Genomic DNA, 17256 nt, shown 5'->3' on the forward strand with positions numbered 1-17256 from the left:
ACCGCTCCTGACCACATGCTGCGCTGTTATGTGATAAACCATGGATAATATTACATGTAACACCCCTCTTGACCACATGGTGCACTGTTATGTGATAAACCATTGATAGTATTACATGTAATACCCCTCCTGACCACATGGTGCGCTGTTATGTGATAAACCATTGATAGTATTACATGTAATACCCCTCCTGACCACATGGTGCACTGTTATGTGATAAACCATTGATAGTATTACATGTAATACCCCTCCTGACCACATGGTGCGCTGTAATGTGATAAACCATTGATAATATTACATGTAATACCCCTCCTGACCACATGGTGCGCTGTTATGTGATAAACCATTGATAATATTACATGTAATACCCCTCCTGACCACATGGTGCACTGTTATGTGATAAACCATTGATAATATTACATGTAATACCCCCTCCTGACCACATGGTGCGCTGTTATGTGATAAACCATTGATAATATTACATGTAATACCCCTCCTGACCACATGGTGCGCTGTTATGTGATAAACCATTGATAATATTACATGTAATACCCCTCCTGACCACATGGTGCACTGTTATGTGATAAACCATTGATAATAGTACATGTAATACCCCTCCTGACCACATGGTGCGCTGTTATGTGATAAACCATTGATAATATTACATGTAATTCCCCTCCTGACCACATGGTGCGCTGTTATGTGATAAACCATTGATAATATTACATGTAATACCCCTCCTGACCACATGGCGTGCTGTTATGTATTTAAGCCATTGCCAAGCTCCACCTAAAGTTTGAAATGGTTACTGAACTGGTTATTCTTTTAGATGTGGATAATTTCTCATGTTTCGTTACTATGTTGCGGTGCAGTGTTCAGTATTTGATGAGGACATCCTCCTGGTAGGGACATCTGGTCCTCCTGGTAGGGACATCTGGTAATTGCTGACAGTTTAGTGACGGATCTTCCCATCAGCGCCGGTGGCAGATGAGGTGTCAGGTTCTGGAGGAGATCACTGGGTCAGAGGGAGACCGTCTCTCATCTGCGTCTCATTAGTGACAGCTTCTTCATCATCTCCTCCTGTCACACAGACTCCAAAGTTCTGCTCCCGCTCGGATGTCTCATTCCTCCAGGAGCGGCAGCTCCTCCTTACCCAGAACCATCTACACAACATGTGCAAGTGTCAGCGTGTCCCTGTCCTGTCCCCCAAGTGTCAGCGTGTCCCTGTCCTGTCCCCCAAGTGTCAGCGTGCCCCTGTCCTGTCCCCCAAGTGTCAGCGTGTCCCTGTCCTGTCCCCCCAAGTGTCAGCGTGTCCCTGTCCTGTCCCCCCAAGTGTCAGCGTGTCCCTGTCCTGTCCCCCCAAGTGTCAGCGTGTCCCTGTCCTGTCCCCCAAGTGTCAGCGTGTCCCTGTCCTGTCCCCAAGTGTCAGCGTGTCCCTGTCCTGTCCCCCAAGTGTCAGCGTGTCCCTGTCCTGTCCCCCAAGTGTCAGCGTGTCCCTGTCCTGTCCCCCAAGTGTCAGCGTGTCCCTGTCCTGTCCCCCCAAGTGTCAGCGTGTCCCTGTCCTGTCCCCCAAGTGTCAGCGTGTGCCTGTCCTGTCCCCCAAGTGTCAGCGTGTCCCTGTCCTGTCCCCCCCAAGTGTCAGCGTGTCCCTGTCCTGTCCCCCCCAAGTGTCAGCGTGTCCCTGTCCTGTCCCCCAAGTGTCAGCGTGTGCCTGTCCTGTCCCCCAAGTGTCAGCGTGTCCCTGTCCTGTCCCCCCCAAGTGTCAGCGTGTCCCTGTCCTGTCCCCCCCAAGTGTCAGCGTGTCCCTGTCCTGTCCCCCAAGTGTCAGCGTGTGCCTGTCCTGTCCCCCAAGTGTCAGCGTGTCCCTGTCCTGTCCCCCCCAAGTGTCAGCGTGTCCCTGTCCTGTCCCCCCCAAGTGTCAGCGTGTCCCTGTCCTGTCCCCCAAGTGTCAGCGTGTCCCTGTCCTGTCCCCCCCAAGTGTCAGCGTGTCCCTGTCCTTTCCCCCCCAAGTGTCAGCGTGTCCCTGTCCTGTCCCCCCCAAGTGTCAGAGTGTCCCTGTCCTGTCCCCCCCAAGTGTCAGCGTGTCCCTGTCCTGTCCCCCAAGTGTCAGCGTGTCCCTGTCCTGTCCCCCAAGTGTCAGCGTGTCCCTGTCCCCCCAAGTGTCAGCGTGTCCCTGTCCTGTGCCCCCAAGTGTCAGCGTGTCCCTGTCCTGTCCCCCAAGTGTCAGCGTGTCCCTGTCCTGTCCCCCAAGTGTCAGCGTGTCCCTGTCCTGTCCCCCCAAGTGTCAGCGTGTCCCTGTCCTGTCCCCCCAAGTGTCAGCGTGTCCCTGTCCTGTCCCCCAAGTGTCAGCGTGTCTCTGTCCTGTCCCCCCAAGTGTCAGCGTGTCCCTGTCCTGTCCCCCCCAAGTGTCAGCGTGTCCCTGTCCTGTCCCCCAAGTGTCAGCGTGTCCCTGCCCTGTCCCCCAAGTGTCTGCGTGTCCCTGTCCTGTCCCCCAAGTGTCAGCGTGTCCCTGTCCTGTCCCCCAAGTGTCAGCGTGTCCCTGTCCTGTCCCCCAAGTGTCAGCGTGTCCCTGTCCTGTCCCCCAAGTGTCAGCGTGTCCCTGTCCTGTCCCCCCAAGTGTCAGCGTGTCCCTGTCCTGTCCCCCCAAGTGTCAGCCTGTCCCTGTCCTGTCCCCCAAGTGTCAGCGTGTCCCTGTCCTGTCCCCCAAGTGTCAGCGTGTCCCTGTCCTGTCCCCCCAAATGTCAGCGTGTCCCTGTCCTGTCCCCCAAGTGTCAGCGTGTCCCTGTCCTGTCCCCCAAGTGTCAGCGTGTCCCTGTCCTGTCCCCCCAAATGTCAGCGTGTCCCTGTCCTGTCCCCCAAGTGTCAGCGTGTCCCTGTCCTGTCCCCCCAAGTGTCAGCGTGTCCCTGTCCTGTCCCCCAAGTGTCAGCGTGTCCCTGTCCTGTCCCCCAAGTGTCAGCGTGTCCCTGTCCTGTCCCCCCAAGTGTCAGCATGTCCCTGTCCCCCAAGTGTCAGCATGCCCCTGTCCTGTCCCCCAAGTGTCAGCGTGTCCCTGTCCTGTCCCCCAAGTGTCAGCGTGTCCCTGTCCTGTCCCCCAAGTGTCAGCGTGTCCCTGTCCTGTCCCCCAAGTGTCAGCATGCCCCTGTCCTGTCCCCCAAGTGTCAGCGTGTCCCTGTCCTGTCCCCCAAGTGTCAGCATGCCCCTGTCCTGTCCCCCAAGTGTCAGCGTGTCCCTGTCCTGTCCCCCAAGTGTCAGCGTGTCCCTGTCCTGTCCCCCCCCCAAGTGTCAGCGTGTCCCTGTCCTGTCCCCCCAAGTGTCAGCGTGTCCCTGTCCTGCCCTGTCCTGCCCCCCAAGTGGTATAACCTGGCACCCTCACCCATATAGGTATAACCTGCCACCCTCCCCCATACAGCTATGACCTGGAACCCTCACCCATATAGCTATGCCCTGGCACCCTCACTTATATAGCTATGCCCTGGCACCCTCACCCATAAAGCTATGCCCTGTTGTACCTATAACTATGTGACTGGCAGTCACCCCTTGAGCATTGCCCTGGTACACTTGCCCCTGTAGCTATGTACCCCAGATATCGGGGGAGCCTCAGACAAGTCATCCGGTAATGGAGGATCTGAAGCTTATTTTTCTCTGTGACGTCCCTTTGCTTGGGGCTGCAGATCCGCTCCTGTGAGTATCATGGACATGTGTGACCTTGGCCTCAGGCGGCGACATGGAATCGTATCGGCTCCTCCTGCGTTACGACGCCCGGGTGTTTACAGCCGCTGTGCTAACAAATATGTAAAAGCGATGACCCGGGATGACCCGGCTGCCGCCTCCAGGTGAATCGCGAGGAGAAGAGACATCTGCGCCGGTGATGGACCATTAGGGAGAGCGGTTGTGCCAGCTCCGAGATGATAAGACTTCATCTAATATTTAGCACAATGTTAGGAGTAATGTGACTGGAGGATCCCCCCGGCCCCCCGCAGGTGCGTCAGCCCTAACGACTACATAACCATAGACATTACTCTGCCGCCGCCTGGAGGGGCTCGTGCCGCGGATACTGCGACTACAAAGAGAAGACGCGACGCTCAGCGACCTACATCTACAGGGAGACGTGTAGGGGTGACGCCAACACAGCAAAACAGCGCAGCAGGTTCTGTCACCCCTCCCCCCTTCACGTAGAGACATCGGGGGGAGTTATCATTGGTTTTCCAGGGCTTTTTTGGCCTAAAAGTGTCATTGAGGTTTTTTCAGCCTTTTCACTGCTACAGATTCTCGTAGGATTATTCTCTGGACTATTCCTGGTGGTGCAGAGATTCATAGAAGTCTCATAGTCGCTCCAGTCCCTACTAATGTCTGTGCTGGGACTTTTTATATTGAGACTTTTTTGGGACTTTTTGAAAAGAAAGTAGAACATGAGAACAAAGCCAAAGCCACTTGAATGTGATGGGCCATGGAGCTCCATACAGGGAGCCGCGAATGATAAATGATTTGACAATTTGGGAGGCCCAATAGATAACTCTGCTAATTTTTGATTCCACTCTATGGGGCAGATATGAAGTATAGATGTAAGTGCAGCAATACAATGGGCTCCCAATACTGGCCACCCCTGTCCTCGAAAGCCCCAAACTCTGCCCTACTGGATCTCGTCTCTCTCATATTGACTGTCCACTTGATGGGCTGGTGCAGACTCAAACTCAGTTCTGGTGAGTCCTTGCCATGAGCTGCAACCAATGTACGGCCCCAGTGTCTGGCCCCAGTGTACGGCCCCAGTGTACGGCCCCAGTGTACGGCTCCAGTGTGCGGCCCCAGTGTCTGGCCCCAGTGTCTGGCCCCAGTGTATGGCCCCAGTGTATGGCCCTGGTGTACGGCCCCAGTGTATGTCCCCAGTGTCTGGCCCCAGTGTATGGCCCTGGTGTACGGCCCCAGTGTATGTCCCCAGTGTCTGGCCCCAGTGTATGGCCCTGGTGTACGGCCCCAGAGTCTGGCCCCAGTGTCTGGCCCCAGTGTCTGGCCCCAGTGTACGGCCCCAGTGTCTGGCCCCAGTGTCTGGCCCCAGTGTCTGGCCCCAGTGTACGGCCCCAGTGTACGGCCCCAGTGTACGGCCCCAGTGTACGGCCCAGTGTACGGCCCCAGTGTACAGCCCCAGTGTACGGCCCCAGTGCATGGCTCCAGTGTACGGCTCCAGTGTACGGCCCCAGTGTATGGCCCCAGTGTATGGCCCCAGTGCATTCTCCCCTATGATGAGTAGATCCATACATTGCACATGTGTTTCCATCTTCCAGGCTGCGTCACACAGATACTGTTGTAGAGGTTACAGAAGGTAGAGGAATCCGTCATCTCCGGTGAGCAGAAGGTGTTCTGCAGTGATAATCGCGCCTATAATACTCCTGTCCCTATGGGCTCAGATGCTGCAGTTATCTGGACCCGCTTTTTGGATGCATATTCCTCTTCCCGAGCGATAAGAAGGAAAATATGCAGCTGGTGATGAAATTCTCAGAAAATCTATTTTATTCCGCGCCGGAGCGAACGTGATCTGCACAAACTCGGCAGAAACGTCTCCAAACGACAAGTCGGTCAGATGTCAGCGTGACCCAGATTCTCAGTCCATTGATTTTTATACCTATTGCCGTGCACAGCGCTAAACGGTGGTCATTAAAAAGGTGAAACCCGCATCCAAGTCATTTGTCTGGTGCCCCAGAAATCTACAAGGATCCTGGTGACCTGGAAAATAATATGCAGCAAGAAAATCTCCATAGGAACACGGGCCGGACCTCAGAGGAATGGCAGGAGGGAGAGGAGGGAGAGAGGGAGAAGAGGAGGAAGAGCGAGAAGAAGGAGAGGAAGGGGAAGAAGAGGCAGAGTAAAAAATGAGAGAAGACTCTGACCCTGGTGCCCCTTCTACCTGCTGCCCTTGGTGCCCTCTACTCTTGCCACCCTGTATGCTCTTCCTCTGGCTTCCCCTTCCCGTGTCCCCTTCTACCTGCTGCCCTTGGTGCCCTGAGCTATTGCCATCCTGTTTCCTCTTCCTCTGGTTGTCCCCGTCCCATATCCCCTTTCTCCTGCTGACCCTTGGTGCCCCTTCTACCAGCTGCTCTTGGTGCTCTGTCCTCTTGCCACCCCTGTCTCCCCTTCCTACTGCTGACCCTGGTCCCCCTTCTACCTTCTGCCCCTGGTGCATCGCCCTCTTGCCGCTCCTGGTGCTCTGTCCTCTTGACGCCCCCGTCTCCCCTTCCTACCGATGACCATGGTCCCCCTTCTACCTTCTGCCCCTGGTGCCCTGTCCTCTTGCCGCCCCTGGTGCCTTGTCCTCTTGCCGCCTCCGTCTCCCCTTCCTACCGATGACCCTGGTGCCCTTTCTACCTTCTGCCCCTGGTGCCCTGTCCTCTTGCCGCCCCCGTCTCCCCTTCCTACCTCTGACCCTGGTCCCCCTTCTACCTTCTGCCCCTGGTGCATCGTCCTCTTGCCGCTCCTGGTGCTCTGTCCTCTTGCCGCCCCCGTCTCCCCTTCCTACCTCTGCCCCTGGTCCCCCTTCTACCTTCTGCCCCTGGTGCATCGCCCTCTTGCCGCTACTGGTGCTCTGTCCTCTTGACGCCCCCGTCTCCCCTTCCTACCGATGACCATGGTCCCCCTTCTACCTTCTGCCCCTGGTGCCCTGTCCTCTTGCCGCCCCTGGTGCCCTGTCCTCTTGCCGCCCCTGGTGCCTTGTCCTCTTGCCGCCCCCGTCTCCCCTTCCTACCGATGACCCTGGTGCCCTTTCTACCTTCTGCCCCTAGTGCCCTGTCCTCTTGCCGCCCCTGGTGCCCTGTCCTCTTGCCGCCCCCGTCTCCCCTTCCTACCGCTGACCCTGGTCCCCCTTCTACCTTCTGCCCCTGGTGCATCGTCCTCTTGCCGCTCCTGGTGCTCTGTCCTCTTGCCGCCCCTGGTGCCCTGTCCTCTTGCCGCCCCCGTCTCCCCTTCCTACCGCTGACCCTGGTCCCCCTTCTACCTTCTGCCCCTGGTGCATCGTCCTCTTGCCGCTCCTGGTGCTCTGTCCTCTTGCCGCCCCTGGTGCATTGTCCTCTTGCCGCCCCCGTCTCCCCTTCCTACCTCTGCCCCTGGTGCCCCGTCCTCTGCTCACGTTGGGTCGTTGTATAATTGATTTTACATGGTGGTGCATGAGCCCTGCAGCAGAGGCGCAGGTTTTTTCGTTGCCTTCCTATCTGTACGATTTAATCATCGTCCTCCCGGCAGTCATTATCATGGCGGCGCTTTTTATATTGTTAGGTTTGAGTTTCTGTCTGACTCACTTTACGTCTATTGAACAATTTGCTTCTATTTTATTCCCAGGTAGAAAACGCGGCGTCTTTTATCTTCCTCCCGCGCTCGGCCTCATCATCTGCTGCAGTTCTGCTTCTCCTGATAATTCTGCATTGTGCGGCCGGGTTGTCTCTCTGTAATGTGTCTCTCCTTTTGATTGCCTACAATATACGGTAATTAGTCTCCGGCTCTGCGCCGCGGCCGCGCTCTCCGCCAGTCACCGCTGGATTTGTCCTGCTGGAGTGTGGGATTGATCTATCAGCCATCGCCGTGATGCTTTCTTCATTAGTGGCTGCAAAATAAACTGCATTGTATCTTCATAAGGGGAACATCCGCCTCCTGTCTCTGTCCTTAAAGGGGTTTTCCAGGACTAAAATACTCATGGTCCATCCATGAGACAAGGAGAGGGTCCTGGCGCCCCCCGATAAGCCCTGCAGGCCAGTGCTATCCTCGGAAGCTCAGACGTGTTGTCCTGGGGTGGCCTCAGTCCTTGCATTATATATTTCTGTGTTATGGGGCCGCACGGCTACTGTACTGAATCTGAATGGGATCTCAGCTTAGCCGTTACACTCTGAAAGCTCGTGTTACAATCCTGGGATGGGCACCCAGCATAATGGTTACACATTCCTGGTGGGGACCTCATGTAGTAGCTATAGTTCCCTGGAGGGCTCTCATCTTATTGGTTACAGGCCCCTAGCATGCAAGATTAATGGTCACAGCTTTTTGTGGGCATCCAGCTTAGTGGTTGCAGTTCCTTTGTGGGCACAATATTTAGTGGTTGAAGTTTCTGGGGCACCGAGCTACTGGGAACACAGCTTACAGTTTCTTGGTGTGCTGACAGCTTAGTGGTGTGGGCTCGTGGTGGACCTACAGAATTTTAGGATAACCTAACCTCAAGTGGCCACAAAACATTGTGGTTACAATTCCCTGGTGTGCACACAGCTTACTGGTCACAATTCCCCAGCGGGCACACAACTTATTGGTTACACTTCCTCGGTGGGCACACAACTTATTGGTTACACTTCTTTGGTAGACATACGTCTTACATATGTTCAGCTCACAGGGTAATGCCGGATCATGCACAATGTTTACAGATGGAAGGATTTAGGACACTACAAGGATCAGCACAACCCAGTGTTATATGTTCAGACCCCAACTTGTAACCTCCAGAATATCTATACATTCAGGAGCCCAACCCAGAAACCCTGTGTGATCTCAAGATGTCCCCATTAACCCCTGCACTGCCAGCTCCCACAAGACACTTCCAGGCCGGAGCCCAATCCCCCAGGCTTTAGCATCCAGCAGAAGTTCTGTTCCGAGATCCAATCTAGAAGACGTCCGATGATTTATTGCTCGTCTTCATAGAATCACATTTGTTGCATAATTACATTTTGATTTATAGCAGCGGAACAAGATCGCAGCGCGGCGACAGCTGAGGAATTTCTCATTAACATCCGAGTGTCACCATATCAAATAAATATATATTAAAAAGCGGCTCAGAACATCATCTCCGGACCTCGCAGCTGTCAGAGCGGCGGAAATGTGCAGGATGACAGCTAATGCGCCACTTTCACATTGTAACAGAAAGCTGTGGACAGTGTCTATTGTGGAGCTTACATATAGATGAGAATTACAAGGGCCCCTGAGGGTCCTATTCACAGAATCCGGGCCGCCAATTGGATCAGCAGGACAGTACAGCGGGCAATAAGCTTCATGGTGCCCATGGCTGCCCCCCCCCCCCCAATCACCAGCCTAGTCCAGGTCTATCCGTGCAGCCAGAGACATGTGCCTCCCCCTCTCCCGGCCGCACAGAGATCTAATATATTCCAGAAGGAGACACTGCGCAGGTTAAGCAGCTCTGGCAGAACCTCATTGCGGGTCAAGTCCATTCACCAGAGGTGATAATCACAGCGCAGAGACCATGTCTCCGTACAAACACCTCAGAGCTGCAAGGTCACTGGATACTCAAGCGTGTGATGAGAGTGACAGCACAAGGACCCCCAAGATGAGTCTACCCCCCATAGTACACACCACAGAAGTGCGCGGCGTTCCTTCAAAGATCTAGATAAATGCCCTGTAACTACTCTACAGAATGACGTGGAAGGACGTGGGGGGTCAGCAGGTGGAAGGACGTGGGGGGTCAGCAGGTGGAAGGACGTCGGGGGTCAGCAGGTGGAAGGACGTCGGGGGTCAGCAGGTGGAAGGACGTCGGGGGTCAGCAGGTGGAAGGACGTCGGGGGTCAGCAGGTGGAAGGACGTCGGGGGCAGCAGGTGGAAGGACGTCGGGGGCAGCAGGTGGAAGGACGTGGGGGGTCAGCAGGTGGAAGGACGTCGGGGGTCAGCAGGTGGAAGGACGTCGGGGGTCAGCAGGTGGAAGGACGTCGGGGGCAGCAGATGGAAAGACGTGGGGGGCAGCAGGTGGAAGGACGTGGGGGGTAAGCAGGTGGAAGGACGTCGGGGGTCAGCAGGTAAAAGGACGTGGGGGGGCAGCAGGTGGAAGGACATGGGGGGTCAGCAGGTGGAAGGACGTCGGGGGTCAGCAGGTGGAAGGACGTCGGGGGGTCAGCAGGTGGAAGGACGTCGGGGGTCAGCAGGTGGAAGGACGTCGGGGATCAGCAGGTGGAAGGACGTCGGGGGGTCAGCAGGTGGAAGGACGTCGGGGGGTCAGCAGGTGGAAGGACGTCGGGGGGTCAGCAGGTGGAAGGACGTCGGGGGGTCAGCAGGTGGAAGGACGTCGGGGGTCATCAGGTGGAAGGACGTCGGGGATCAGCAGGTGGAAGGACGTCGGGGGGTCAGCAGGTGGAAGGACGTGGGGGGTCAGCAGGTGGAAGGACGTCGGGGGGTCAGCAGGTGGAAGGACGTCGGGGGTCAGCAGGTGGAAGGACGTCGGGGGTCAGCAGGTGGAAGGACGTCGGGGGTCAGCAGGTGGAAGGACGTCGGGGGTCAGCAGGTGGAAGGACGTCGGGGGCAGCAGGTGGAAGGACGTCGGGGGCAGCAGGTGGAAGGACGTGGGGGGTCAGCAGGTGGAAGGACGTCGGGGGTCAGCAGGTGGAAGGACGTCGGGGGTCAGCAGGTGGAAGGACGTCGGGGGCAGCAGATGGAAAGACGTGGGGGGCAGCAGGTGGAAGGACGTGGGGGGTAAGCAGGTGGAAGGACGTCGGGGGGTCAGCAGGTGGAAGGACGTCGGGGGCAGCAGGTGGAAGGACGTCGGGGATCAGCAGGTAAAAGGACGTGGGGGGGCAGCAGGTGGAAGGACGTGGGGGGTGAGCAGGTGGAAGGACGTGGGGGGTCAGCAGGTGGAAGGACGTCGGGGGCAGCAGGTGGAAGGACGTGGGGGGTAAGCAGGTGGAAGGACGTCGGGGATCAGCAGGAAAAAGGACGTGGGGGGGCAGCAGATGGAAGGACGTGGGGGGTCAGCAGGTGGAAGGACGTGGGGGGTCAGCAGGTGGAAGGACGTCGGGGGCAGCAAGTGGAAGGACGTCGGGGGGTCAGCAGGTGGAAGGACGTCGGGGGGTCAGCAGGTGGAAGGACGTCGGGGGCAGCAGATGGAAGGACGTGGGGGGTCAGCAGGTGGAAGGACGTCGGGGGCAGCAGGTGGAAGGACGTTGGGGATCAGCAGGTAAAAGGACGTGGGGGGGCAGCAGGTGGAAGGACATGGGGGGTCAGCAGGTGGAAGGACGTCGGGGGTCAGCAGGTGGAAGGACGTCGGGGGGTCAGCAGGTGGAAGGACGTCGGGGGTCAGCAGGTGGAAGGACGTCGGGGATCAGCAGGTGGAAGGACGTCGGGGGGTCAGCAGGTGGAAGGACGTCGGGGGGTCAGCAGGTGGAAGGACGTCGGGGGGTCAGCAGGTGGAAGGACGTCGGGGGGTCAGCAGGTGGAAGGACGTGGGGGGTCAGCAGGTGGAAGGACGTCGGGGGGTCAGCAGGTGGAAAGACGTCGGGGATCAGCAGGTGGATGGACGTCGGGGGGTCAGCAGGTGGAAGGACGTCGGGGGTCAGCAGGTGGAAGGACGTGGGGGGTCAGCAGGTGGAAGGACGTCGGGGATCAGCAGGTGGATGGACGTCGGGGGGTCAGCAGGTGGAAGGACGTCGGGGGTCAGCAGGTGGAAGGACGTCGGGGATCAGCAGGTGGAAGGACGTCGGGGAGAGTGCCTCCTCCTGCAGAACATGAACCGTCTGTACCCGTGCCAGTCCTCACTGCCGGGCCGCATTGTATGCATGAGCCCGGGAACTGAGGATAGATTGTGGGACGAAGCAGAATTAAGGGATAAGGAATGATGAGATGGATCTGGGATATATGACGACCCTGGTGATTATTACTGCGCCCGCAGCACATGGGGGGGGGGGGGGGGCTTGAAGTAAATCTCGTTACCTGAAGACTTGGAAGAGAGAAGATGTAAGAACATTGTGATTACAGTTGAGGACTTAGAGAATCCACTTTACATACAATAATAGCGAGCAGCGAGGGCGAGTGCCTGATGCGTGCGTATAGTGTGACCCCGCCACACTGCGCTCCTATAAAAACCCGCGTGATTAATATATTCACAAACGCGTCAGAAGTCGACTTTTCTAATTACTGAGAAGCAATTACGGGATGCCATTAACGAGGGAGCGCTCACTGTATCGTTTCACTTGTAATTTGTTTTGCTCCCGACAACAACATCTAACGAGATTCCTAATTATAGACGAGGATGCCGCCCTCCCGCCACTCCACCGGGCGCCGCCTGCACCGGCACAATGCACGGATCTCGCTATTCCACCATCATCTTAATATGAAAAAGTTCTCCGCAGACAGTCGCTCTTGTCATCAAGTAAGGCGCCCCCCCCCCGCCCCCGCGCCGCCGAAAGAAGAAATAAAAATCATTTATGGTTCTCCTCCAGAAGTCGCAGCCTCACAATACAACAGCAACGAGATGGAACGCAGAATTACACAGCCATTAGGCCCCCGCACTGCCGCTCACTGAACTCACAAGAATGCTTTTCTCAGATTTCCTAAAAAATTGGAAAATGAACATTTACAGCGTCCCCTCCCCCGCACCCGAGACGGGAGGTTACTGTGTGCGCCGTGTCTTCTCAGGGAAAAGGTGCCATAAACTATTGTGATGTCATAGGCTCCTGTCAGTGCACAGTGTGATGTCATAGGCTCCTGTCAGTGCACAGTGTGATGTCATAGGCTCCTGTCAGTGCACAGTGTGATGTCATAGGCTCCTGTCAGTGCACAGTGTGATGTCATAGGCTCCTGTCATTGCACAGTGTGATGTCATAGGCTCCTGTCATTGCACAGTGTGATGTCATAGGCTCTTGTCAGTGCACAGTGTGATGTCATAGGCTCCTGTCATTGCACCGTGTGATGTCATAGGCTCCTGTCAGTGCACAGTGTGATGTCATAGGCTCCTGTCAGTGCACAGTGTGATGTCATAGGCTCATGTCAGTGCACAGTGTGATGTCATAGGCTCCTGTCATTGCACAGTGTGATGTCATAGGCTCCTGCCATTGCACAGTGTGATGTCATAGGCTCCTGTCAGTGCACAGTGTGATGTCATAGGCTCCTGTCATTGCACAGTGTGATGTCATAGGCTCCTGCCATTGCACAGTGTGATGTCATAGGCTCCTGTCATTGCACAGTGTGATGTCATAGGCTCCTGTCATTGCACAGTGTGATGTCATAGGCTCCTGTCATTGCACAGTGTGATGTCATAGGCTCCTGCCATTGCACAGTGTGATGTCATAGGCTCCTGTCATTGCACCGTGTGATGTCATAGGCTCCTGTCATTGCACAGTGTGATGCCACCTTTAATAGTTATAGCTCAGCATGATGTCATCTTCCAGCTCAGTCATATGCGATTGTGATGTAATCATCAGCCATCATCCTCTTGTGTAGTGATATCCATAGCGATACTGCAGTGTGATGTCACCCCCTGTGTACTATGATGTCATCATCCTCTTGTGTAGTGATATCCATAGCGATACTGCAGTGTGATGTCACCCCCTGTGTACTATGATGTCATCATCCTCTCATATAGAGCTGTCAGTAGTTGGATGGATCTCAGGAGTCTTATTTCGGGGATGAGGTCACTTACATTTATTAATGTGATGTTTGGTCAAGACAAAACGAGAAAAAAGTAAAGAAAGAATCAAGAAATAAAGCTGCAGATATCAGAGGATGATAGAGGACAGAGGGTGATTATAGAGGTCGGAGGATGATGATACAGGTCGGAGGATGATGATAGAGGTCGGAGGGTGATGCTAGAGGTCAGAGGGTGATGACAGAGGTCGGAGGGTGATGCTAGAGGTCAGAGGGTGATGACAGAGGTCGAAGGGTGATCATCATTTACTTGTCACATGTCACATCACAGCCCAATATTATGTCATCCTTCCCCATTCGGAGCCCAATATGATGTCACCTCCACCATTAGAGCCAAATATGATGTCATAATTCACAATTAGAGCCTTGTATGATGTCACCTCCATTATTAGAGGCCAATATGATGTCACCTCCACCATCACAGCCCATTATGATGTCACCTCCACCATCACAGCCCATTATGATGTCACCTCCACCATCACAGCCCATTATGATGTCACTTCTCCTCTAATAAACTCTAAATGAGGAGGTAACTTGACATAATTGTTACTTTATAGCGATTCAACAAAATAATGTGATAATATTCTATAGAAAAGGCGACTTTGATACCAAGTGCAGATCGGGGGGGGGGGGGAGGTGTCTTTTACGGGAAATGTCACAGATTTAATGTGCGAAAGTCACGATGTGGTTCGGTGTCGCTGTGGGATTGTGTAACGCTCTGAGTCTAGACAACGTGGGTGTCATCATCCTCCGCAGCACAAGATGTGAGACCCCCCCCCCCCCCCGGCTGATGTGTCAGGGTGAGAAGTGCTACAATGTATCACAATGTATAACAATGTATCCAGTGTGACAATGACAGGGACCGGAATAGCAGCTTACACAGTGCAGAATGCAGGGAAAAGTATGTGCCCCCTCCATCCAGCACATATTGTATACAGGGATCTGTAGGTGCCATACAATATATATATTGTATACAGGGTTTTTACACACTGTTTGGTTTTTTTAATTGTTTTTAAATACATTAAATTCCAAATAAAGTTTGATATTTTGTAACTATACACATCCTCTTGTTTTCTTGGTATGTTGAGCATCTGCTTTGGATGTGGACTACACGTATATATATATTTACAGCTCTGGATATAGATATCTCAGTGAGGTCTGCAGATGAACCAAGGTCCGGGAGCATTAGGGACCCACATTAGGGGCTTCTGGGGTATTTAATTGGCTGATTGTTTAAGTAGAAATTTGTGCAATTTTTTCAGCTGTTTCAACATCTCTGCTTGCTGTGAGTGATTACTAGTAACAAGTGCAGGGGTTCACATACTTTTTACAGTTTTTTTGGAGTGTCCTGATCTGCGATATCCCAATATCTCTTAGGCCCCTTCCACACTAGCGTTTTTCACGCGCGAGTTCTGCGCGTGCTTTGCAGAACTTGCATTGCACTCTGTCCCACTGTTTCCAATGGGTCTTTCCTCATTTGCGTTGTTTTTCACGCGCGTGCTTGCGTTCGTTTTCACGCGCGTCAAAATCGCAGCATGCTCTACTTTTGCGTTTCACGCGCGTTTTTCCTGCCCCATTCAAGTCTATGGAGACGCATCAAAAATGCATTGCACTCGCAAGCATTGCAAGTGCAATGCGAGTGCAATGCGTTTTAAATGGATGGGTTGCTATGTGACATGAATAATTCCCCTGCTCGAGATCGAGCATTTAATTAAAAAAAACACAGTGAAGAACAGTGAAGAATAGAATAAAAACAATGAACACAGTGAAGAATAGATTACAGATGTTCGGCACATTTGCTTACTTGTCGGGAGATACGCGCGGAACGGTGCAAACAAAATAGCATGTGAAGAACAATATATATGTGTGTGAAGAACACATTGCAGATGTATTTAAACATATATATTGTTCTTCACACACATATATATTGTTCTTCACATGCTATTTTGTTTGCACCGTTCCGCGCGTATCTCCCGACAAGTAAGCAGATGTGCCGAACATCTGCAATCTATTCTTCACTGTGTTCTTCACTGTGTTTTTCACTTAAATGATCCTGTGTTCACTGTTTTTATTCTATTCTTCACTGTTCTTCACATCTGCTAACTTGTCGGGAGATAATATACGCGCGGAACAGTGAAGAATAGATTGCAGATGTTTGCATACATCTGCTAACTTATCAGAAGACATTCTTTTTCAATTAAATAAAACATTTTATTCCCGAACCTTGGTCCCTTTGTAAAAGTCCCATTGACTTAAAAAACGCGCGTGAAAAACACACCGAAAACGCAAAAACACGCGAACAACACGCGCGTGAAATGGAGAAATTGAACAAAAACGCAGCCAAAAACGTCAGTTTTTCACGCATTGCACCCTGACGTGAAATGCAACGCTAGTGTGGAAGGGGCCTTAGAAGCCTCCGTACTGGTGCCACAATTATACGAAGGTTCTTGTGTATTCCTGGGGTACGTGGAGCCTACATCTGATGGATGTACCTGGAGCAGGATACTCAGTGTCACGCGTCTGATTGATTGTATTGTCTTCCTCTGGATAAACACGATTTGTCTGCACAGATCTGCATCTCCATCATCGTCTGCAGCTGCTGCCGGGTCCTTATACATGCACCCTATTAATAAGGGTGGGGGAGGGTGCTGCTATTTATGGGGGACCCAGCGGAGGGGGGGACATTGAAGAACATGCTTTGGGTTACAAGGGTGAAGGTTTTTCTTATTAATAGAATATTATACCACGTATGAAACTTTCGTTGCATTTTGATCATTTTATTGAGTTTTGATAAACATAAAGGAAAAAAGGAGAATAGCAAGTAGTAATAACTTGTAGTAATAACTTGTAGTAATAACTTGTAGTAATAACTTACCTCGCTCGAAGAGGAGGTGAGTGGAGGAAAACCATCACCTTGTGCAACACAAATGTTAGAGTCACCCTCAGTTTTTCGGCAATATGAGATATATCACATATAAAAACAGCTGAGAGTTTAACCTGTTAGGATGAAAAGGCACAGATATCATCCAAGGGCAACTCCGAAATCTACATCTGATGTGTGACCACTGAGAAGAGCAAGTCTATGGAAAGACCACGGCCGTCTATCACCAGGGAGTGAGATACTGATAACCTAGGGCCAACATTACCTATCCACGGCATGAGGATGTACCACCCAAGCCAAGGGACCCCTGACAACAGGGAGGGGACTGAGAAAAGCCAGGACGCATGCAAACATTTCGGACAAGACACATTGTACAAGACAATGAACAGAGATAACGCTGAAGGGAGACGGGGAAAGGGAAATGCAGTGGTAGGAGAATGATATGAAGATCGCTGCAGGGACTATGTATCAATTTGACCAGTTTGAATTAAGATAATTGGTCAAACCTGTCAAAAACGGATACATTTTTAACAGACTGCTTAAAAACGGGCCAAAAACGCCACGTGTGCCATCCCCCTCAGGGTATCCAAGCCTAAGAGGTCTTTGAATCTCTGAGATTCCCGGAAGAGCACAACTTTTTGTGTTTCTCAGTTGTGCCAAGGGTATCCACCATTATTTCCTCCATTCGATAGATGGACAGAAGTTCTTAGACCCAATCAGAAACGGAAGGAGGTATAGTAGTACTCCATCTACAGGGAATGACTGTGTGAGCCGCTATGAGGGAGAATCTCAGGAGGCTACTTTTCTGTTTCTGTATAGTATCTGGGAGGATAAAGAGCACCCGGGAGGATAGAGAGCACCCGGGAGGATAGAGAGCGCCCGGGAGGATAGAGAGCGCCCGAGAGGATAGAGAGCACCTGGGAGGATAAAGAGCACCCGGGAGGATAGAGAGCACCCGGGAGTATAGAGAGCGCCCGAGAGGATAGAGAGCACCTGG

Source organism: Engystomops pustulosus, chromosome 1 (genome assembly GCF_040894005.1).
Source record: "Engystomops pustulosus chromosome 1, aEngPut4.maternal, whole genome shotgun sequence".
In the NCBI taxonomy this organism is placed as follows: Eukaryota; Metazoa; Chordata; class Amphibia; order Anura; family Leptodactylidae; genus Engystomops; species Engystomops pustulosus.